General features: G+C 39.3%; 1 long non-coding RNA gene across 2 annotated transcripts in view; it reads right to left on the bottom strand.

Moving 5' to 3' along the window:
- Nucleotides 1–24,279, bottom strand: part of LOC119860968 — a 154,632-nt gene extending 130,353 nt beyond the window's left edge. Inside the window, exons 1-4 of one of the 2 annotated variants that reach the window (XR_006274224.1) lie at nt 23,843–24,279; nt 22,165–22,356; nt 20,178–20,489; nt 2,863–2,990 (exon numbers count right to left, since the gene is read on the bottom strand). This is a non-coding gene — a long non-coding RNA (uncharacterized LOC119860968). Of the gene's footprint in view, nt 1–2,762; nt 2,991–20,177; nt 20,490–22,164; nt 22,357–23,842 lie in introns of those variants that run through there. The other variant, XR_006274223.1, reaches the window with a different exon arrangement.
- Between the last annotated feature and the right edge of the window lie 1,586 nt (nt 24,280–25,865).

Genomic DNA, 25,865 nt, shown 5'->3' with positions numbered 1-25,865 from the left:
GAATTAGTGAATAACTGTGGAAAACAAACTAATTCCAGAAAGTCATGATCTGTTTGCATATAATGTGCCTGCCCTGAATGACAATTAATTAAGGAGAGACAACTGTGATAACAAGTAGCTAGGTTGTACAGTGGAATTAGATCTTGTCTTTTAATTGTAAGATATGGTATTCACACCAGCTCATACAACCAGCATCTGGGGCCAATCTCTGCACTGAAAAAGATGCAGAAAAAAAGGATCTCAACCAAAAAAAAAAAAGTGAGGATACAAATCCCTATCTATGATTACTCATTGGGTTGAGAAATAATCTTATATCCTCCCATCTCAGCACTGTAACAAAAGCAGCCAGAGATAAGACAGTAGGCTGAGCTTTCAATACATCTGCTCTTGATCACTAATATATATGAACAATGAAGTAAAAAATTAAGACCAGGACTCCAGGTAGTATTTCACATGGCAATCCTCTCTAGAGCAGAACTGAAAGGAAATGTAGTAACAATCACAAAAGTATTTGATTAGAATTAGGTATGGGACTACTGGCTTAACTAAAATAAAACTAACTTGAACAATTGCCCAGATTTCAACAAAACCCAAATATCCAAAATCATTCTGAATTCAGTCAAAAAAAAACAAAAACAAAAACAAAACCCATCTCGGTATTACTTGGCTGAATAACACAAGATAGGTTGCTGTAGTTTCTGATACTTCCTTCTGGACAAACTGCTAACAAGAAAGTTTGGGCCAAGATTTTTAAAAGTCACTAATGAACAGAGGTGCCTCAACTTGAGATACCTGAAACAGGCTTGATTAACTGAAAAAGCTAAGTACCTACCCTATGAAAATCTATCCCCTCAAAGATTTCTCAAGTTGGATGACCAAAAACAATGGAGGCACCCAGATTCATTACTTCCTTTAGAAAATCTCAGCCCATTGATCTTTGCAGCTATCTAGTCCATCTCTGCAGCCCTAAGCAGTTTGAATAGTTCAGATAAACATCCAGAATTTGGGGGGCTTATCTGAATTGAAACTCAGAAGCTTGAGATTCATTTATTGGCAATTAAATCCAGTATTGTGTCTTGTGAAATCAGACATACATTTGAAATTTTAGCTCCAAATTCTCCATTACCAAACCAGGTGGAGGAGTCCACAAATGTTTCTGGGTTGTCCTATCACTATACCACAATTTCACAAGTACCAAAAGATAATCTGGATGCAAGTGATCTTGTTCCTGGATCTTTTGTGGAGCAAATCTTGTTAATATTTTCCCTTGAGGATTTGTTACTTCAGATGCATCTTGTAATGGGTCCAGCTTTATCCAAATATTCTATATCACTTCTAGTACTCAAATAATTTGCTCTTATGGTGTCTGCACTTTGTGAAGTTGAAATGTCCCGTGCAAATTTAGTGAAGAGCTCTGACAGAAACAAATCAGAGAAACAGAACAACTGTAAAGGATGATAAGTAGAGCCCTGCACATCCATGAATATCCACTTTATAGCTGTGGATATCTGCATCTGCGGATGCAGAGGCGGTTGTGTTGTTTACCATCTTTGCGCATCGTGAATCAAATGCGGATCCAAATTCTTGTATCCGCACTGGGCTTTAACAGCGAGATAGGGTGCTGGTGCAGATGCAGATACATATAAAAGGTGGAGTGAGGGTCTCAGGTCGGATACAAGTTAATTATTGTGGATGCAGATCAGCTGCAGATCCAAATTTTTGTATCCATGCAGGGCTCTAACAATAAAGTATCTAAATCCTATTTTACAGAAAACAAAGAAAGAGGAGGGTAAATTGGTTGTCAATATGAACTTCTTCAAATTTGAGGCCCAATCATGACCTAATTCAGGCCCACAGGGAGGAGCTTTCAGCAGCTCAATAGTGCTTTTGGGTCCACAACTGTAGATGTGCCTCTGAATCCTGAAAAGGTAGGACACGGTATCACTTTGCTACATAGTAACAATAGGAGTAAAAGCCTACTACATCTTTTACCAATAGGTAACAATGGATTCGACCCTTTGTTATTTTTCAGTGTTTGTGCATAAAAAATGCATAGACTGGGAGGAAAAAAACAAATCAAATCTAAGGAAAGTGAATAAAAATGTCTATGATTAAAATAAGCCTAAGATTGGAAACGATCAAGAGACTACTTCTTAACAGCTAAGATCTCCAAAATCATCACACTGTTTAAATGCAGGAACATTTAAAATTGTGTGTGTTTCTTTGCTTGGAGTACATGCCCTTTAAACTTCCATTTCTTATCTTAATGATCATTGGTCATCTAGACTGAGACAGGACACTAACGACATGTTGTACCACAATTTTACAGCAACATTTTTCTTTTTCATTCCTTTGACATGAAGAGACTTGTGACAAACATCTACGGAGACAAAGAGCACACATTATATCAATAATATTCTGATGATGATGATGATGATCTTTCTTTGACAAATACATGAATCATGAGATCTGGGTATTTCCATGACAACTTTGACAGTCTGATTGTCTAGTAAAAAAATCTACATCATCAGGGATATCAGTAGCAGATCAGCTTTCTCGTTTAAAGAAAAAATGAATAATGATTAATGTGAAGGCTGTCAAGTTTTCTAGGAATTATCAGAATATTTTAAAGTGGGTTTTACATGTATAGTCAATATAAACCAGCTATTGTTTTTTAAGTGGGTCAATATAGTTAATATAAACTAGCTATGATATTTACATATTGTACGATCTTTATAAATAGATTTTTTTTCAAGCTACCTACTATTCCATGTCAATTGAAGTACAAATTGGAGCTGTGTAACTCACCCACTCAGGCAGGCATCTAGACCTTCTTTTGACCACTTGAATCTAGCCACAAACCTGAACTTTTGAGAGTTCAGCAGATAAGGTATCATGTCGTCATCATGACTTCAAACTGCAAAACAAAATTCATTGTACTGTGCTTCCATCCTGAAAAATTCAGTGCTGGATGACCCTGAACATGCAACCTGCAAGAAAAAAATCCGGCATCAATGTAACTTTGTGGTTAGATAAGCCCAAACCACAACTGCTGAGCTTCACCCATCCTGGGTAAAGATATTTTCTATTAAAGAAGTTGAGAAAGATAGCAAAGGTTACAAGCAGGTGTTTTGAAAGTAATTTTAAGTGGGATGGAAATAATCGGTCACATCCTGAAATTATGTTAATAATGTGTTGTAAAGACCCATTGTGATTGCTTATGCAAGACCCTTTTCTTCAGTTTTACCTGAAGCTAATTTATGACAAATGGGCCGATTACACATAACTCACAATGATATCAGGAGTGAGGAGACAGAGAGAAATCAGGTTGTATAGGACTCAGAGTAGCAGCCGTGTTAGTCTGTATTCGCAAAGAAGAAAAGGAGTACTTTTCATCCGAAGAAGTGAGCTGTAGCTCACGAAGCTTATGCTTAAATAAATTTGTTAGTCTCTAAGGTGCCACAAGTACTCCTTTTCTTTTTTGTTGTATAGGACTGTTCACTTTAATAGTCTGCATACTAAATGTATTATGCCCTATACAGTATGTAATTTAAGCTTGCCATGTACAGTTGCAGCCTTAGGCCATCTGGCCATGAATGCCTTCTTTAGGCATTTTTGACCTTAGCAAAAGCTTTAAGGTCTTTCACTGTAAATATCTTCAAGCATTTATCATTTATGCCACAGTTGTTTTTTCACTTTGACCACAAAAAGGATTCTTGCATATTTATCTGTTTTATTAAATTACATTTCCTGGCACCATTGTTATGATGAGCACATGCAAATTGTTACATCAACTTTGTTGCTTTTCTTAAGATAAAAATGACATTCTCAGGGTATGTTTCGGAATTGGTTGAGGTTTTTTTTAAATCATTTTTTCCTCACAGTTGTTTGCATTATAAACTATTGCAAGAGTGAACTGAAATCTGTTTCCTGACAGAATTTCGACTCCTCTCCTCACCATCTCACTTGCTTATAAATACTGGTTTATTATTGGGGGCTACTTAAGTGTGCTGTATGCCTCAGATTAGATTATTTTCTAGAAAGGGAAATTTAAAAAAAAGATTACTTGCAAAAGTCAGAGAGAGACAGGTCCTTATTTGGTAAACATAGGCTCAATTGCATCAACTTCCGCAGAACTATTACAATTTACACCAGCTGAGGATGAAGAACTGCATAGATTATATAGCCCTCCCCTTCTGGAGTATCACTGTCTCACCAGACCAACCCTCTGGATGCAGTCCTCACCAGTCCTGCACCACTGCCTAGTGGCTAGTAGAGAAATCTGGGCCCACCCACCTACTGCTCTAGGTTCCAGCCCAGAGACCTATAATCAGCAGCCAAGGTCTACACCAGTGGTTCTCAAACTTTTTTACCGGTAACCCCTTTCATATAGAAAGCTTCTGAGTGCGCCCCCTCCCTTATAATTTAAAAACACATTTTTATATATTTAACACCATTATAAATGCTGGAGGCAAAGCGGGGTTTGGGGTAGAGGCTGACAGCTCACGCCCCCCCCATGTAATAGCCTTGTGAGCCCTTGAGTGGTCCTGACCCACAGTTTGAGAACCACTGGCCTACACAGTCTCAACTCTCACTGCTCTTTCCCTGGGCTTCTTCTTCCTCTACTTTTTCACAGGCTTTCTTCCCCATAACGTCTCTGGGTAATCTCTTCCATCAGGAACAAGATCTCAGGCCTTTTGCTCCCCACTAAGTTTCTACCTACCCAACTCTGTACCCAAGGAGTGACTACAGACTCCCTCCATCCAGCCTCCTTCTCCTACAAACTTCTTCTCTTTATAATCCTCTCCCAGCTCCTTCCCTTCTGGGCTTCATCTGCAACTAGGGTTTGTCAATCTAGCCTGAGTCTCCCCCAGGTGCAACCTATCAGGTTAATCGGCCCTTTTGAGCCACTTTATCCCTTTCAAAGTTGGAGTGGATTAAACAGCCCATCACTCAGATATTAATTATTTGCCATAAAGACAAAATACACAGATGAAATCTTCACTCTTTCAAAATATTAATGAAAACAGATGAGTTTGATATTAGCTAAATTTTATTTCTGCTATCTTTTTTTTTAGTTATTTGTATCATTGTAGCTTCTAGAAACCCCAGCATCAGTTACTAGGCCCTGTACACACACATAGCAAAGAGATGGTCGATGCACCAAAGAGCATGCAATCTAAGTATAAGACAACAGGTGACTAAAACAAACAGATGGAAGGAGCAAAGGGCCCTTCAAGAATTCCTCCATTTCTGAACAACAATAGTTTGGGACCTTTACTGAAGAGCATGACATAAAGACTGGATTTGTGTGATATAAAAAAAGATCAGAGTAAGTAAGAGTCCAGAGTGAGTACTTCCTTTCCAAGTTTTCCATTCCTAAAATGAGAAACAGAATGGGAGAAATTCTCAGTTTTGTGATTTGCTTCATTTTTATTTTTATTTAAGTTTTTTTGCTAAATGAAAGAGCCACAGGGTAAAATTTTCATAAATGCCTAAGTCCCAGATCCTCAAATGATTTTAGGTGCCTAACTCCCATTGGAATCTAGGCCCAAGTGACATAGGAGCCCGTAGGGCACTGGTGAGACCTCACCTAGAATACTGTGTGCAGTTCTGGTCTCCCATGTTTAAAAAGGATGAATTCAAACTGGAGCAGGTACAGAGAAGGGCTACTAGGATGATCCGAGGAATGGAAAACTTGTTTTATGAAAGGAGACTTAAGGAGCTTGGCTTGTTTAGCCTAACTAAAAGAAGGTTGAGGGGAGATATGATTGCTCTCTATAAATATATCAGAGGGATAAATACAGGAGAGGGAGAGGAATTATTTCAGCTCAGCACCAATGTGGACACAAGAACAAATGGGTATAAACTGGCCACCAGGAAGTTTAGACTTGAAATCAGACGAAGGTTTTTAACCATCAGAGGAGTGAAGTTTTGGAATAGCCTTCCAAGGGAAGCAGTGGGGGCAAAAGATCTATCTGATTTTAAGATTCTACTTGATAAGTTTATGGAGGAGATGGTATGATGGGATAATGGGATTTTGGTAAGTAATTGATCTTTAAATATTCAGGGTAAATAGGCCAAATCCCCTGAGATGGGATATTAGATGGGTGGGATCTGAGTTACCCAGGAAAGAATTTTCTGTAGTATGTGACTGGTGAATCTTGCCCATATGCTCAGGGTTTAGCTGATTGCCATATTTGGGGTCGGGAAGGAATTTTCCTCCAGGGCAGACTGGAGAGGCCCTGGAGGTTTTTCGCCTTCCTCTGTAGCATGGGGCATGGTTGACTTGAGGGAGGCTTCTCTGCTCCTTGAAGTCTTTAAACCATGATTTAAGGACTTCAATAGCTCAGACATGGGTGAGGTTTTTCATAGGAGTGGGTGGGTGAGATTCTGTGGCCTGCACTGTGCAGGAGGTCAGACTAGATGATCAGAATGGTCCCTTCTGACTTTAGTATCTATGAATCTATGCAAGTCCCATTGACTTTTAGTGGTATTTAGTATCCTAAAACTCATATGTACTTTTGAAAATTTTAGAGGGTTATATGCTACATAATCTCATGATATTAAAGGGGTAGTGTTGAAATAAGCAGAAGATATATCACGTTATCTGGGATGCAATGCAGAAATGACCCTGTCTACATATCTCCATGTTCCCAAGAAAGACAACATATTTGCAATGGCTCCAGTAGATCTCCAAAAAATAACCCATACAGGCTGAGAAGGAGCCAACCACCCTAGTTATACAGATTCTATCATCATTATATTTGTAAAAATCAGAGCCCCATCTAGCAAAAATGTTCCTGCAGATAGATTAATTTCTGTTCAACAGCCTCTGCAGATAGGGAGATAATGAGCAATTTTTGCGGGAGATAAAGTCCATGCACTTATAGCTCTATTAAGATTAAAGTCAAAAGCAAATATTAGCTGTTAAAAGCATCAAGCAGATTTGGATACTCTTTTGGGGAGAGAGACCCTCCAAGATGCTATACAGTTTTTTGGCTACTTGTTAAAGACATAAACCAGCACATGTACAGCCTGTCTCATAATAAACTACAGGAATATGTCCCCATGTTTCTCGCTATAGCACTCAGAAATGTCCAAACACTTGTGTCTCTGCCTGAAGACTCTCAGAAACACTGATGAAAATGACTCTCCATCATCCAAGAAATATTCACTAAAGAGCTGAAGAGGGATACTGCTTCATGACATTCCATTAAAGCACCATCTTTGGCTTATTTCTTCCAACTCTCTTGTTTAACCACATGCATAACTGTTCTGGAGTGTCTGTTTCTGTCAAGTAGAATGATAGTCTGTGTTTACTCAGATGAGTGAAAAGGGAACTAAGCAGTGAGGTCTTATTTGCTACAGAAAAAGTTATCCACTGTGTCAGCAGGGAGTACACACATGGCAGCAGGTCAAGGTGAGGTTATAACACACACATATTTATGAAGGTACAGCACACAGTATGACAGACATCCTGCCTAGCTCCTGGTACTGCTCCTGGAGATGAGTCTCAGAAGTTTCATGCTACAGAGTGGATTTAGGAACATTTTTTAACAGGAGACAAGGGAAGACTGAACAGCAACAAATGAATAACCAATAAAAACACTCTTGTTCATTCATGAATCCTCTTTTCAGCATTCCATATTGAAATGAAAAGCAGCTGTTCTCTAAACTTTGTGGACAAAAACATATTCTAACAGATGTTGGTGGATATTGATTATGATGGGGGCACTACAAAGTTGCCTTGAACAGGAGTTTGAGATTTGAACGAATGCTGTGAGCACTTTCTTATACTATTCAATCACTGACAGTTAGGGGGGAGATTTTCAAAGGCTCATTGATATTGTTAGTGATATTTGGCTGCCTAAGTCACCTTTGTGCCTTTTGAAAATCTCCCCCAAAGAGAGTAACCATTAGTGCTTAAAACTTACTTGTGTGCTACACCAGTGTGAACATGGAATAATTCACCATTGACTTGGTCCTACATAGGAGGTGACTTGTGCTACCCGAATCCAAAGTTTACTGTAGTATAGCATAAACAGAAAAGGTACTTGATTCAAATTAGTATAAAAATAAGATTCAGGGTTTGGGTTCAAGATCCAATCTTCTTATTGGGATCAATGAATCCAAAACAGATAAGCAGTTTTGAAAATCTGGCCATTCCCTAAATGGGAGTTCAGCTCTTCTAAAAATTGGCAATTCTAGATCCTGAGCACTTGGAAAATCTAGCCCCCGTATGTATATTTCCTGTGCTGAATACGGGTAATTTTGTTAATAGCTTTAGTGATATTCTAGAAAGTCACAGAGGCAATACTTATCAAGAATCAAAGGTGATCCAGTGAACTCATACACTAACTTGTCATCTACGGAGGCTTAGGTTCAAATCATGCCTTAGATCAGGGGTAGGCAACCTATGGCACACTTGCCAAAGGCAGCATGCAAGCTGATTTTCAATTTTCAGTGGCACTCACACTGCTCGGGTCCTGGCCACCGGTCCTGGGGGCTCCACTGCTGGCCTGAGGTACCGGCCGCTGGCCCCCTGCCAGCAGGGGTTCCATCCACCGGCCCCGCTCAGCCCAGTGCCAACCCTGAGCCCCAGCCACTGGGGTGCAGACAGGGGCAAGAGGGGGCACAGCTCAGCACATCCACCTTAAAAATTGTTCTTGCGCCACTGTACTGGGATATTTTTAAGTCCTGATTTGCTGCTTACAGCATTATCACACCACGTGGAACAACCCACTGCATTTGACGTTGAGATTTGAATGCACAAGCAAGAACTGGAATCAGAATTTTCTGACAGATTTCAAAATGTCCAGCGATTTGGCCCAATGCTTTCTTTTCTAATTAAATCTGAAAAGTTCAATGAAAGCTACTTGGATTTGTCTGTATTTCAGTGGATAGGTGTTGAAGATTTCAAAATGCAGCTCATTCAGTTATAAAGCTCAGAATTGTGGGCATCAAAGTTTGGAGATCTGCGGACTGCACTTGAAGTTACCAAGAGAGATCATGGAGCCTCTATTCTGACCTGCTGGACGTTCCTGCCAGTGAAATTTAACTGTTTGAAGAAAATTGCGTTTGAAGCAAATGCTCTCAGCATTTGGATCCACATATCTGTGTGAACAGGTATTTTCACACATGAAGTCTGTCCTCTGTCCCTCTCGGAGCCAGTTAACAACTGATCATTCAGCCCTGGTCTACACTGGGGGGAGGGGGGCCAAGCTCAGATACGCAACTTCGGCACGCAAATAGCGTAGCTGATGTCGGCGTATCTTAGGTCTATTTATCTGGCCGTGAGGACGGCAGTGAGTCGACCACTACTGCTCCCCCATCGACTCCGCTTCCGCTTCTCACGAGCTGGAGTTCCAGAGTCAATGGGGAGCACATTTGGGGATCGATTTATCGCATCTAGACGACAAACAATAAATCGATCCCCAATAGATCGATCACAACCCGCTGATCCGGCGGGTAGTGAAGACCTGTCCTCAGAAGCCTGTGTGCAGCTTAAAATATGTGCCAGACATTGGCAAACTCAACAAGGAAAAGTAAGGGCAAGGCACACTAAACTTATAAAATCTGCATTTTAATTTAATTTTAAATGAAGCTTCTTAAACATTTTAAAAACCTTATTTACTTTACATACAACAATAGTTTAGTTATATAATATAGACTTATAGAAAGAGACCTTCTAAAAACGTCTAAAAAAATTACAATGAAGACTCAACACACCACTTCTGAAAGGTTGCCAACCCCTACCTGTTATGATATCTAAACTCTAGTGTGCATTTGCTGTTTTCCTGGTCAAAAGTTAGGTACATTCCTGAAGTGACTAAATTAGCAAGTACACTCTGTGGAACTGCAGACTCGGCTGATAATTAGGGCCAATGAAAAAGCAGAAAAGATATTTGTCAAATATATAATGGAGCAAATTTAATTATAATAATTTCACAGAAACAAAATTTCACTAAATTATCTGACCAGCAGAAAAGCATATGTCAAAAATATTCAATTGATACTTTTGAAATTAATTGAATAAAAATATATTAAAGTCCAAAACTATTATGATAAATATAACTGTTTTAAGAACTGGTCATTAAAACTGTTTGTCACCTAACATTCTCTGATTTTATCCATCTACTTTTTTACAACATCTAACTTGCAAAAGGCTATTGGAAACATTTTCCTCTTTAAAAGTGCCTTGTTATGACATGCAAAGTATGTCATAATGTAGCTAAGAATAACTTCCCAAAGAACAGCAATGTACTCTCATTGTGAAATACCATAAATTATGTTCTTAAAAGACTGGTTGCTATTTTGCGTTCATTTAAATAGCAAGACTAACAATTTTGTGGTATTCTACTGCTTCCATCCATGGTGCTTTTAAGAGCAGAGAAGCTTCTTGTGGACATGAAGCATTTTTGTTAGTTCCTCAGAAAGCCACTAAATTGGAGCATTTAATGTGGAAAATTAGATCCTATGCCCTATTTAATACATATATCTGTTCCAACAGAAGATATGTTAGCGATAGTGATAGTATTTTCATTAGCTAGTATTTATTGTTAGATTGCAGCTGTAACCTTTGGGCTAGCTGAAATATTTTTAAGTATTTTAAAATAAATATATGAAACAACAGCATAAAACCAAATTCTAAGGCAGTCACATAAAACTTTGCTCTTACTTACTCAGTTGACTATGGCAGACTTGAACTGACTTTACACTGGTGTAAATGAAAGCAAAATGTGGACCTTATAGTTACACTCTAAGCTCTCTGAGGCAAGGAATGCCTCTTTGGTCTGTGTAACTGAAATCAAAATCTGGCCCTATATTATAACATTAGAAAATATATCAATTTATTATCAATACAGCTAAGGATGCTAGAATGAGATACATCTGTGGTAATGACAATGCATAGATGAAACAACTAAAAGAACTGAAAGAAGAACTCCAGTGCCAAGCATTCAAACTCTGTGTCATACAACAAATGAAGCAGTCTTTTGAATTACCAAGAGTAGTATTCATTAATGTACAGACAAAAACATGTGACAGGACTGCTTTTGTCATGGAATTCCACCCCATCAATCCCAAGTGATTTCACCCACCTACCGAAAACTATTAAAAAGAGCTATTTTCTAATAGCCAGTTCAGAACAATTATATCGACTATCATAAGTATGTGAAAGTATTTCCTAGTCTACAAATATAATATTTATCATTCAACAAGAACTAACATCTACTGGATGGTTATAAATCTATACCTATAAGGCCATATCTTGATCCCACCGAAGTCAAAGAAAAAACTCCTACTGACTTCAATGGAACCAGCATTTGTCTCATATTTTTTCTGATTAAGAAATTTGTGTTACACATTAATACTGTATCTGTGAATACTAACTGCTATAAGAAAATGTTTAAATCTACATTTTATTGCACACAAAAAACTACATTAAAATAATGTCAGTTCTTCCCCATCTCACAACTCCCAGTCTACTCCCCCAACAGACTCTTTGTCCCAATCTACTTCCTCCAATGCTACCTCAATCCCAGGCCAGCTCTTGTTATGCTTCCTCCTTCACATTGCTGGGAATCCAACAAGAGAAGCACTAAGAGTCCAGGAGAGAATCTCCCTGCTTTCACTACTGGCACAGCAGCGCACAGCAACCACAAGTTGCAGCTGGAGGGAAAATTCTGCTCAGCCCTTGCATTCCTGGGCTGGAGCATGCCCAGCACAGACAGAATCTTTTGATAACTTAGCTGCCAAACTCTAACAAATCTCTACTGAGCAAATTTGAATTTAAGCTTTTACTGGCTGATAACTTGGCTAAATTTGTGTGATATTTCACAGGAACAGCAAAAGGCATATCCCCGACAGCAGGAAAACCCTCCTGCCAATTTTCAAGTCCCTGATCCAAAGCATGGAGGTGCTAGATCTTCCCAACGAAAGAGCTGAAAGAAATTTTTGATGTGAACAAAACAACATATTTCCCCTTTATCTTGTTCTTGGGAATGGCTGAAGCACTTTAGCTGGAACTTTAAAAAAAAAATCAGCCTGAGGAAGAAACCCAGCATGAAATTTTCAGTCCAAATGGCTGAAGTTATAAGTAACTTAAACAGGGTCTTCTAATGGAAAGTATTGGGCAGCCTTAACCACAGTCAGTGTGACCAGCCCTATAAGCACAATAGATCCCACCATCATCCTAAAGAAAAAAACAACTAAGAAAGGGGAAAAGAGTAGGCAGAATCAGCAATAATTTCTGAATAAGTCACCAGTCTAAGCCTCTTATCAGACAGCTACACTACAGATGGGACTGTGATTTAGCAAGACAAAAGTTATTTTGATTAAAAAGTATAAAGACCTGGACATAAATAGTAAATGGAAACCCTTTAGACACCTCACCTCAAAACAAGACCTCTTGATGAATTAGACACACAGGGCAATAGGACACAACAACTCATTAATTTTAAAGGGTAATCTGAAAAAGAGATTTTAAAAAGAGTTTGTGCCCTTTCATACTTCTCTGCAGCATATGAAAAAGGCCTGAGAATTTCTTTGTCTGCTTGAAAATCGAGCCTTGCCAGCCCACCCTGGAAGGCTCTGATATCTAAAGAAGTAGTGGAATGGTGACATCACTAAAGCCAAGACCAAAGACCAAGACATGACCAAAGCCAAGAAAGTAAAAGTTGAGAGGAGAACAGATTTGCTTTTGTTGATACACATATAACTACAAATGATTAATTAACATTTCAGATAAAGGAAGTCTTTATTAAAGATTCAGCATCCTGCCATTTCAGTTAAGGTGTAAAAAATTACAAATAAATGTGCTGTGAGACCTCCAACTGGTTCCCCGCATAAATAGAAAAAAGCAGACTTTGCATTCCTCATATTCCTGAGGGAATATATTTAGGGAACAGATGTCGTTCACCACTTCCAGCTAGGGAAACCCAAGTGCCCAGCAGAAAAACTCATGCTAGATTCTATGGGATGGATTTTCTCCCTAACTGGTAAAGTACTTTGCCAGCTTTAACTGAAATGTGCTATATACATGCATATGGTGTTGTAATCTTTTTGATTTCATTTTAAAATTATCTTCCAACCAGTTAGGAGATTCTTTGGTTGGTTGGTTTTAATGAACCAATTCATGCTTCTGTATTTGAAATGTTCAGCCAATGTAGTGTGCAATGATTAACTTAACATCTACTATGGCTTTATAATAAAATTTCATTTCATTTGGATAATATAATCTGTTGGTTGGGATGTCTTCAAAAAGTCAATTTGATTTTTTAAAATGTCTCATTTTCTTTAAGTTTTATTACACATGCAGAATTAGAAACCTAGTTATGGCTGAACTGATCGTGGTCAAATGCAAGAATATGTATAAGTGTGACATTGACAAAGTTTACTGTTACCTCACTGCAATTTACCTGTATTTTGAGCTATATTCTGATATGTCCATGTGCTGGTGTACTTGGGAGGAAGAGCACATAAGGAGCCTCTAACACTTAAACATGTGCAGCTAAATAATTATAGCCCCTGTGCTCAGGAAACCTCCCTCTTGAGCGTTCCTGTGGGTACATGGCGCTCCCCCTCTACTCCAGCCCCTGAAGTAGGCCAAATACACCTCTGTGTGCAGTTCGTGTGGACCAGACCCCTCCAGGACTTCTGCCCCTGTAAGTTACACAATTTGCTCTGCAGCCTCTGGCCTTCCCAGTATATGCCTGTCTTGCTTCAGCTGTGAGTCCTTTGGTTAACAGACTGTCCATTCCATTCTCTGACACTACTCCCATCTATGAGAGCATGTGTGAGTGCAGTATGAAACAAGTTGGCTAACACTTAAGAAAGTGTATATACGCGTACATATATTTAATATATATATAATTGTGCTGATGTAACATAAAACTAATGTGACTGTAAATAACTTATTGTCAACTTTCAGTTATCTATGTGCATGTATTTATATAGCTATATATATATCTATATATATATATCCCTTTAAGAAGCTAGATCTACCATGAAAGGGATGTTGCCATGTGCCTGATAAGGAGGCCTCTCATTCATACAGATCAGGAACTTTTTGACCTTCCTCATTTTCAGACACTACAAAAATGTCACCACTATCTATCACTATCTCTTCATTCCTACTACCGCTATCTGGAGTCCTTTGCTTTCTTTTATGTTACTCCAGAGAATATCTGGTATTTTTAGGAATATCAATTTATTCTTTTCAGAAAAAATGTCCACTTGCTTCCACTGGAGAAATCTAACAAACCTGGCAGATGCATTTGAGAAGACTCCTTGCAGCCATCAAATGAAGTGATTGTTCCCAAACCCGTCGCTTCCCATTCTTTTCACATAGTCATGATTTCTTTGACTTCTCAGTCTATCCCCCCTCCAAGGATTTAAAGACTCTAACAACAACAGCACAACAGTTAAAACATCCCCAGGTTAAAGGATACAGCATTCTCTGCCCCTCTCTCTTTTCCAATTTCCTCCTCCATCTTTCTTTTTATTTTCCTAAACTCCCATTTCCATTGGCTCCCTGGCAGCCAACTTCCTAACATCATACTATTAGCACTTCTCTATTATAATCCCCTCTTTAGCTGCCTAACCCAACATCAGCATTAGCATCAGAGTTATCGTGTAACATAGCTGCATGAAAAATTATAACAGTTGTGCAGCAGTTATAGTGTAATTACTTAGTGCCACTCACTGTGTAATAGGTTTTGTAACCAATTAAATTTCTGAATTCTGCTCACACAAGAAGCCTCTGAAACAATGTCAGTATTGATGTTTCTTGATGCTTTCTGCAACTGATTTGCACCAATGATGTATAAGGAGTCAAAGCACAAGGCCTGTCTATTTCTACAGTTTCAGACAGAAGAAAGAGCACGCTACATTTTCACTCTGAGTTTTTACCTTTCCCAAATTGCAGCACATATGGCCAAAAACTAGATTATTTACACCTCTGTGAAAATTCCTCTGTGTTAGATTAGCATGTTTGCATTTTCCAGTCAGACTTTTCATCCTTATGACTGGGAAAACAGACAGAGAATTTTGCTATCCATATGAAAACAATAGTAATTCATGGAAGTCTTTGCTAACAGACTGCAGAAAACAAGTTATTTTGTATGAATGTAAACTGCAACCAAATGATAACAGCCAAGCCTTCAAATCCTTACTCATTTGATTTGTCCTTTGAACTTCTGTAGCACAACTCATCAGAATAAATGTTTGCAGGACTGGTTTAGAGAATTGCAGCAAAATAGACTACTTTCTATTTAGCAGCCCCTTATTTCTCTAGAAAAATCACTGACATACAGATAACTTAGGTCCACAAAGATTTCTCTAGATTTTAGTACACTTTTACTTAATAGCTTTCTTTCTTGTAACAACAGGACATCTTACATTTTTCAATTATACATTTAATAATCAATATTATATATAAGGCAAACCACAATGTGTCATGTACTGCAGGATGTTAATAAAAAGTATCATGCATGCAACTGGATAAGAAATTATCTGCTGCATTGGTTAATATTAACCTCTTTTATTTACTAGCAAAGTTCTCTCATCAGATCAGTTTTGTTACATAAAACAGCCATAAAACAAACCCAATAATCAAGAAATCTTGAAAAATTACCATGAGGATTAAACTTCCACTTGAAGGAAGCACAAAACAGTTAGGTCTTTCTAAAAGCAAAAAAAATCCATTCTAGTGAATTTTAAACTGCGGTGAGGAAGGAGTGTATGAATTTGTGTTTTGTCATTCCTTTTTCCAGAAAAGGTAGACTAAGCTGAAACATCTAGAGAAGATTAGAATAATGTTTGTTCTTTATAAGGGACCTAGTATTATTACTGAGGTTCACAACATGGGGGTCTTTCTGAGTCCTCAGTTGTTCCCAGATTCTTAGGTAGCATCAGTAGTCCAGAGTGGGGGTTTTTCCATCCATGCCTAGCTAGACATTTGTGCTTTCCTCTAAGATATAGACTTTGCCTTCTGAAATCATTGTAATGCATACCACAAAAAGTACTTGGAGTCTTAAACTACCACAAAGTAAGGTGACCTGAGTAAGTAATGTTTTTCTTGTATCAAGTTTATTATATCCGTTCTTAGACTGTACTGGCCACCCATGTGTTTTCAGGTTCAGTTCAAGATCATGATTTTGGTCTATAAAACCAGAGGTCACCATTAAAAATTCATTATTTATCCATAATTGCCACATCATAGATTACAAGGCACTGCTGTTATTTCTATTTTAAGAATAAAGGCAAAGTGGAATATTTCAGATGTTATCAAGTTAACTGCTGACTTTTTAATGGTAACTACCAGAAAGCTTTACAGGTCAAAACATGATAACCATCACATGTCTGTGATAACTAACCTTACACTTGTGTTCTATAGTCCAAGTCTAATAAAGGACAAGCTTTCAACTGTCAGTTCCAGATTTTCCCTATCTTCTCACACTTTCTTACTATTTTCCAGATGTTGCATTTTGGGAAAAGGGAGGAAGTAATGTGCAGGGGCGGGGAAACACACTAAAATCCAAAAAGTGAAAATGAAAAACAAATTTTAAAGTTTCTAAAAAACAAAATGAAAATCTTTAAGTCAAAATAAAACAAAATAGGAAAAAGTTGTTTGAAATTTCCTAAATCAAATCAAAACTTTTTATTGGAATTGCAATTTACCTGTGAAAAAAAGGTTGGTTTCAATTAAATTTAATTTTTGGATTGGAAAAATACTCTATGCCAAAAAACAAAAAACAAAACCCCGACCAGTTCTATTTGTCACCCTCAGTATTACCTTATTTCACAAGGAGTCCCTGTGATTTCAATGGGATTACTATGGAGTAAGGTACTACACAATGTGAGCAAGCATGGTGAATCAGTCATAAGACATTAAAAAATCTCTTCTTGCTTCAGACTGTACAGCCAGTATCTAATGCTTATCAGGAAGGAAACAGAAAATTTGCTTCTTCCTGCCCAATACCTTGAGTAACAATGTACAAATGGTGAAGTGCATTTTGAGAAGTGTTCATCTTTCCATGAACAGTTAGTTGCTGTTCATTGTAGAAGGCTGCACACAGGATTAGATAGACCAATAGTTTGCTGTAGTATAGCAACTCTTTCGTTAAAAAAAAAAGTGTTGGTTTAGCTGCCAAAGTTTAGTAAGAGGTTACAATGCATGAACTGTATGCACGTCAGCTAAAATACAGAAACTCCTACTAGTTAGAAGAGAACTAAAAAGATGATAAATTAAAAAACTGAGTGAAGCTTTATATCAAGGTGACTTGAGAAGGATTAGGTTCAATCTTTGGATTAACTGAATAAAATAGATTCCCTTTAAATGAACAAAGAATTAACTTAGTCAGCAAGCTAGTTTGAGCAGTAAATCTCAACCTGTATGCATTCAACTACATCATTGCTCTGGACAGTGCCTCCCTTTCCCCATAGTCAGCTCTTGGATAAGTGCTGAGTCAGTTCTGGGGAGCTAAGTGTGTCACTTTGGTTTACAGAGCAATCTCTCTCTCTCATATATACTCATTTGTTCAACATCCCCTGTCCAATTGTTAGTCCATTTGTCCCTCTGATCCCTATTGAGTTTATTGCCAAAGAGGTATGTTCCCTATGTATCTAACTCACTTCAGAGAGGTCTCCATTGTATAAATTACATATACAGCAGGGCAACACAGAGCAGCACCCAATCAGGCTGAGACTCAGGAAAGATTGTGTCTCCTTGCGTCCTCCAGTGTGCAAAGCAAATACATAATCCTACATCAATGCAGCCTTCTCTCCTCTCTGAGGCCAGTCAGCTCTGCTAGTCAAAGTGGAGAAGGGCATCCATAACCACAGCTCCCCTCCACTCCTCCCTGCCTCTTTTGGGGGCTAGGAGGAAGCAGAGCAGTCCCTTTGTTTGGTGCTAAAAAAGACTCCTTGTGCAGCTTCTGCATTCTAATGCACCCACTCCAGGGACAACAGCACTCTAGCCCATTGAGGTGTGTATCCACATAGCACAGTTCTTGCTAACATTGTTGCCAAGGTGTTTATCCAGCCAAATTACTAAGGATGGACTAGCTGAGACTGAGTGGATCTTTTTGATGGGAAGCACCCTCTTGATGTACAGACAACCTGACAGGCCAGGCTCCTTAGTTATTGTACTGCTACTATCACTGACCCATCACATGCTCAGGTTCTGCTTAGCTTCTACTAGTTCGTAATGTTCAGGTGCTTAACCAAACCTTGTTCTAGTCCATCCTTCAGGGTTCTGCTATTACTCCCTTCTCCTGCTCCAATCCCAAAGTAACCTTCTTTCTTCAAGGGAAATATTAAATCCTATCTGCTCTATTCCTCTGAAGGTCTGACTCACCCCAACTGCACTACTAGGTATTATTATGCTCAAACTGCCTACCAAACTCAATTCTTAATGGCTATCCTAGCAAGGAAGTTTTCTTCTGTGCAGAGGCTCTTTGGTGTCTTAATAGTTAATTCCTCCATGACTGTTTCATGCCAAATATTGCACAATACCTTGTAGTAATAATGGGGGAAATACTGGTAGCAAAAATATTACTAATTATATGATATTTTAGAATCATATGATAAAAATGTTACTCAATATATTAACTTATTACAGGCATTTCCAGTCCCTGTAATATCTGATCACATCACAAACACCAATGAATTATCCCTCATAACAGCCTGGCATAACATGCACCTGTGGATACACAGAAGTACTATTTTTCAGATGAAGAGATCAAGGCACAGAGAAATGAAGACGTTGGGATTCCCTCTGAGATAGCAATGTTCAGATCTCATTCAACAATTTTTCTTAAAATATTCTGACATTTGGTAATTGGGTAATACTGGGACCAATGCTGACAGGTGATGAGCACCTAAGCTCTCATTGGGCCTGGCTTTCCATTGCCCTGAACCCACAGTAGTCATTTGTTCCTATGTAAAATACATATCAAATGTTACCAAAATTAGCATATCCTCCTTCCATATATTGCACTGCTATAAATGACCACACAAGGTGACAGGCAATGGAGAATGAGGCCCATAGACTTCTATGGGCACTCAGAACTTCTCAGAACTTCCCATAATGAGCATTTCTTGTCATTGCAGTGTCAGTGGTATTTTTGTGTTGCAGGTACAGATTGTTTTGTGATTAATTTTCTCTCAGTGCAGTTTCTGTGAAATGTTTGTCACATTTACAACACAACCAAGAAAAAGCAGTTCTCTCTGTCATGCTGACTTTTTGACCAGAAGCTCTCCAGAGATTTTTGTGATAGTTCATTTATAATATAGTTCAGCTGGAGACAACTAAGTAATGCTGTGGTACAGTGTAAATGCCTTTGCTTATATTTCTGCCCATGGGCGTTATGTTCTAGTTTTGTATCAACATGGTTTATCTGAAATTATACACATTTCAGGGGACAACCAAAAATATTCCCTTAATGTAGGAGTGTGCCTGCACAAAGAACTTCCAACTATCAAAATATATGGTTTCATACTCTTCCCTGCTTTCTCTTATAGTCATCCTGTAGTGCTTTGCAAACAATTTACTACAGTGTACATTTAAGAGTTCTGTTGATTTTTATGCTTTGCTATTTAGGGTCAAATGCATTAAAATACAATGAATCTAGCTCCTGAAATATGGTTTGTTCTTTTATTATAATCACCCTGCATTATGAATTACACAGATACATTGAGACTGGATGTCCTTCTAAAAGATGTGTTCTAGTTCACCCAAAAGTTATGAGCTTGATACCAGAACCACTTGGTAAAATTCCTTGGCATGCAGGAGCTCAGATTAGATTATCATAATGGTAGCGTCTTTATGATTTTTTTTTTAAAAATCAATAGATAGACAGAACCACTAGTCAGTCAAATAGATAAATCCAAAGGATAAAAACACAATCAGCCAATGCCTCAGGTGGTGTAGATTTGTGCATCTCCAATATTTACACCATGTGAGGATCCAGTCTGTGTTTTGGGCTTCACCTCCTTCGGGTATTATAATGTCAAGATCCGATTTCCCAAAATGGGTGTGGTGAGTTCAAAGACAAAATCCTGCTCTGATTTGCCAACTGTACAATACTGGGTGGTGGGGTGAGCGGACCTGTAGCAAACTGAGTGATACAGACTAGGATGAGTCAAGGAACACTTGAGGGAAATAGACTTACTTGGTGCCACCCTCTGCTGCTACTACTGACTGCAGCATGCTCACAGGAAGGCTGGAGGCCAGGAGCTAGTCCATGCCTCAAATGAGATTGATTGCAGCTCTCGAGGCAGTGGTGAGGTTACAGGCATAGTAGCTGCACTCTTCTTCTAGAGTTCACGGTATTAGGGGTATATTCTGCCCCACACCCACATGGATGTGCGGAGCATGGAAGGAGAAGCTTCCTGCTCCCACTTCTACCGGCTTTATCTCATACAACACAGGGTAGGCCTCTGCCCTTTTTGTGGTCAGCAACTCTGGATCACAGTGCCCACATCTAAGGAAAATGAGGACGAAAGTTCAGTTTAATCAGCACTGAATAAATATTAAAAAAAATAAAGGTGTGACTTATCAAAGCCTTCTGCAGGAGCAACAACAACATCTGCTCCATCACCCCGGCAGCAGGATTCAAACTCCATGCCAAGCCAATTCTTGGCCTCTGATACAATGGCCAAAAAAAGAACCAGTTGTGATTGTGCAGGTTTTTGTTATGTAGATACCTGTCGACCAGTAGCTGGACTTTACCCACCTTAAGTTCACATGCAGTAGAGCCATCTAAGGGTTGTTATTCTGTAACGATTTGTGGGCACTACTGACCTGAACCTAATCTGAAGCAATAGCCTAGATGTGAAAAGCTCTGTGTTCCATTATTGATTTCCTGAGTCATCAAATCTGCAAAAAACCTAGTTTGCTGCAGTAAGTGCTCTCTTATTAATACACGGTGTTATTAACTGTGTTTGAACAGAATATATATTTGGGGCAAATCTGCTGAGCCACTATGTATAGTCCGTGTATAGCATGAGTTTATTGATTAGGCTAAAGGCTATTAGGTGGTGACCAAGTCACAGTGTGCAACTGTACTGTTTTTCTCTTGTCCTTTGAGAATCCTTTGCAGTAAAAACCTAAGCTGATTTATTTTTAATTGTCTAATTCACCTTTGCCTTCTACTTCCCTTTTAACACATCTCCACTTTCTTTTTCCTAGCTCTTGCAAGATCACATCCAATCCCCTCTTCCACATCTACAGGGCCCTACATGCTCTTGTTTCCACCTGTATCTTCGCTCTCATTTCCCCTATGCTCTACCCCAGTCTCTCTCATTACTCCTTTTGGATTGGTGAATGCTCTCCTGCTGCCTCAGTCAGGCATCTTGTCCTCCTGCAGCCTCATTCTCCACTTTGAAATCCCTCCTTGTAATCACAACCTCTCCACATGATCCCTCCTGAGTCCTTCTCCTCACACAACCTCCTTCTTTTGAACTGGTAGCCTTTGTCTTTTCTTGCATTTGTCTTATTTAGACTAAGCTCTTCAGGGTAGATGATGTGTCTTATCTATATTTAGGTGGGAATTTATGGTGCTATGTGAATGATTTATATAGTAATAAAATCATAACTGAAGATTGGACTAGGTCAGTGCTCTTTGGATAACATCAGTTAACTTACAGTTAATGCATTTGTTTAGACTTCTTTTAAATGAATGTATCTATATTCTAAGTGCAGGAAAATAGATACAAGCATTATAAAACAAAAGAGATCAATGGAAAAAGTAGATCTGCTCTTCAGTTAATTTTGTTGATCCAGTGAGATCATTAATATCCCAAACTGGACTATTAATACACTCTCCAAGACCTTCGTCTCCTCCCCACTCCTTCCTCAAAAGCCTGAGAAAACATGTTGGCCTTCTGACATGCCCTGGAGGTCAATGAATGTGGGCTACATTGAACCATGAGGGGAGAAAATTCCACCTTAAGCTCCCTCTTAGCTTTCTGTTCGATTTTCTGCCAACGATCTCCCTCTGCTGCACTGAGATCCAGCTTGGGGAGGATGAAGTGATCAAGTCATAGCATAAAAATAACTGAGCATTAGAACAAATCCCTGTAGCAGATGTAAGATGCTGGTGAATCAACTTCAGGGCTAAAGAAGGATACGGAGAGTGGGGAAAATATTTTTCATACCTGGAATGGTTCTGACTGATACTGGTCTATGTTGTTGGCAAGAGCTAGCTTTTTCCTCCAGCAGCTGCAACATTTCTCTTCATCATTCCCTTCCTTTTTCCCCTGCAGGTAGCTTGGAGTCAACCAGCTAGGATCAGAAATATAAGTGTTGAGATTCCATGCCTCTGCTGGTAGATATTTTGCAGGAACAACCTAACTGGAAGCAGGAAGTTATTGGGAATTGTGTCATTGACATCAGTGAGAGTGAGTTCAGGCCCTAACTGGACAAAACTCCCACTTGTCTTCAATGGGAGTTTTGATCAGTTAAGGACTGAAGAATATGTCTGTTAAGGCCAAATTTCAAATGGGCTTCCTAAATTGTATCCATAAAATTTGCATGAGAGCACCTTCTATTTGCAAGTACAAGAGGTACTTAAGCATGCATATCAGGCAATTGTATGTTCAAATGGGGACTCATAAAAATAGTTTGACTGTGAGCTGTGACCCGTTTGTCTGGAGAGATGCAGAACCCACCCATGGTATTATCTGAAAAACAAATGCACAAATCTACACTATAAAGCCTTTTCACAACCAGACTGCGACACCACATCCAAACAGCTTTTTTAATTCAACACTCCACAAAAATCTCAGATATAAAAATTAAATAAAATAAATAAACATATTTGTAATTGATATTCTTTATTGTGTAACCATAATTGAATTAGACACTACAAGATGACCTAGGTTGGACTTGAACCCACCATCTTTAGCATCCAAAGCTAGAAAAACTATAGCACAGAAACACGTAACTGCCTGAGTAAGACCTGACATCTTTGCCATTCTAAGCCAGGAACACAGCTCACTTGCATCCAGTGTGAACATATTGTAGGACATTGTGAGTTAGATATGGGCCACAGCTACAAACTAAACCCAGATTTCAGCACCCACCCATCCACCCAGTGTTTTGGGACATTAAAAACTGGGCTTTGGGGTTGCGTGATTACACAAATAGGAATCAGATGCAATATCTGGAATCCAGATCAGGTTCCAACACCCAGATATCCAAGTATGGAATGTTCGGATATGGGCCTACCTCTGATATGAAGTTTTTTGAATTCCTGTAAGCCTCGTTTCACCCTTTTCTCACTCCCATTTTGGCTTTTCCCTACTGTCTTCCCTCTCCCTTCTGTTTCCTCCATTACTTGCTTCCCCCTCTCTCCCAACCAGGTAGATCAGAAGCATGGGATTTTTTTAAAAAATGAGTTAACTAATGTGGAGCTCAAACCAACCCCCGCATTCAAACTCCCCTTTCCCTGTCCTTTCCATACACATATGGAAACTTCATGCCAAATCCAGTTCAAAACTTTGCAACTGGCCCTTTTATGACTTTATGATGGGCTATGCAAAAATCCCAGATCTAGACACACACCAAACCGTAGGGAAGTCTAAATGCTATTCTAAATTTCTGGTGTCTCTGGCCAATCATTAAAACAAAGCTAACGATGCAATACGAATGGGTTTGATACTGCATTCTGTGTATCTAAATCTAGTTAACATTTCCTCCACTTTACCAACCTCTTTGACAGAGACAGTGTTCCTTTAGATCCCTGAACACTCCAGCTTTTCCTTTGGATTTCCTATTTCAGTACAAATGAATCTTATCCCACACATCAAAAGGAATCAAAAAATGGAAACATACCAAGTTAAGCTTTCATAGTATCTCATTTGTGTCTTCTTGCATTTCAGAATTCATTACTACATCTTCAAAGCACAAGAGAATAATTCCTCTTATCGTGAAATAGAACAATTCTGTTGAAGTGTTCACACTCAGTTTTTAGCTTTCAAGATACTAAAGTTCAAATTTTAGTTTGAATGTTGGTTTTAAGGGTGCTAACTTTCTTACAGAGAGTGAGATCAGGGAGAGCCTTCAGTCCTAATGATATAGGAGAGAAGAGGCAGCTACAGGTTATATGCTTCCAAGTGTCTTGTAAGGACTACTCTCATACAACATGCCTGACAAAATACATTCCAGGCTCCTGCAAGCTGGGAGGAAGGAAAGGAAATGGGGAGAGCTCAGTTTTAGCAACTGGGGAGAAATAAACACCAGCCAGTAAATGAGAGCCAGTTCAGCTGGGGATGATAGGCCACCAACTGCAAGTGCAGCTGAAGCACAGAAAACCCTATCCCTTTGCTAATGAGTGGGTTATACTTGGTTTTTTATCCCATGGCAGTGGTGCTGTTAAAGAAAATGACTTCTCCCAACTGTAGAGCTTCTATCACCAGTGGAAGGGGGAGAGAAGGTGCTGTTGCCAGGGAAATTGGTGGGAGAGAGAAGAGATATTTGCATGATGAGTAAGGGTCGGGAGGGAAGAGTTGCTACCGGGAGAGTGGGAAGGGTAAGAAAGAGATGATCCTGCTGATGGGATCTGAGAGGGAATGCTCTCATCTGGGAGCTCTTCAGGAAGGGAGGGAAAATATCTCTATGCTCCTCTTGTGACTGCACCTCTTCTCCCTGCCCCTCACCGAAGCAGCAATCTTGCCTCCATACATACCCATTTTCAACTAGTCCAAAGTTGCTGATAAACAATGGAAGTTCCTGTCCCTTCCTTTCTGCTAATGCCAGTGGGATAGACTGGGAGTAGCTGGTGTCCAATACTACAAGCACCAGGTTCTACAAACCCCACCCCCTTCCCAGCAGAAGGAGTGCTGATCTACACATTCACTGTTCTTGTTGGCAAGACTAGGAGGCTTCCTCTCACCCACCTTTTAGCTGAACTAGATCATAGGCAAAAAGGCCACCTTTTAGGGCCTCCCAGTTGCTGGGACTGGGCTCCTAGATATAAGAGCTGTCAGACTGTCACCCATAGCAGCTGATTCTTCTCCCTATTGCACTGGCTGCCCTGCTATGTCTCTCAACTCTGGGTCTCCACATCTGGTTTTTCTGGACTCTTGAGAAAGATAGGTTTGTGGGGGCTGAGGGGACTGACTGGCTTCCTGCATGGGGGCTGAGACACTGTCAGCAACAATCCCTTAATGAAGCTGTTGTTCTCCTCCAGTGCCCTATGTCATCTCTAGGCCCTCCCAATCCTTGAACTCATTTAGGGAGTTAAAAGCCATGTTCAGGCTGAAATGTATCTGCCAAATATAGCTGGTTTGGGGGGTGAGGGGACATGGGGGAAGCACAGATCGGCGAGTGACTCTTTATGGGTTTCTAAATTAGTGAAGGGTAAGAGAGGTAGGAACAACTGTTTAAAGTGACTATTCGCTGAACAAGCTGCTACTCAGCACATGTAAGGATGGCAGAATGTGGCTCTGAGTAAGAAGCCCAGGATTTGGCCCACTGTGATAGCCTTAAAAAACAAGCCTCACTGTCTCCTGACTAGGAATAGACCCACCTATCTACAGGAGATGTCTTGTCATCCATGTATTTTCCTGCTGGTTTGCATTTTAGATTTTTTTCCCTTGGCTCTGGTATTTCCGATTGTACCCACTGTATTATGTTTTCAGTGGTATCTTGCCTCCCACATTATTTCTCTTGGAACACAAATATGCAAACAACTGAAGAATTCCAAGAACTGCTAACAGCCTCTTTCAGTTCTGCAAAAGTCAGAAAGACTATCAGTTGGCATTTTTTATTATTCCCATTTCAAGGAACAGCTGCTTTTCCCCTCCACTGGCAGCCTGCCAAAAAAACAAAGCAGCTAGTTAACAGAGAACTGTCA

This window comes from Dermochelys coriacea, chromosome 9, assembly GCF_009764565.3.
Source record: "Dermochelys coriacea isolate rDerCor1 chromosome 9, rDerCor1.pri.v4, whole genome shotgun sequence".
Lineage (NCBI taxonomy): Eukaryota > Metazoa > Chordata > Testudines > Dermochelyidae > Dermochelys > Dermochelys coriacea.
The sequence above is the reverse complement of the archived record's forward strand: the minus strand, read 5'-3'. Positions and strand labels throughout refer to the sequence as shown.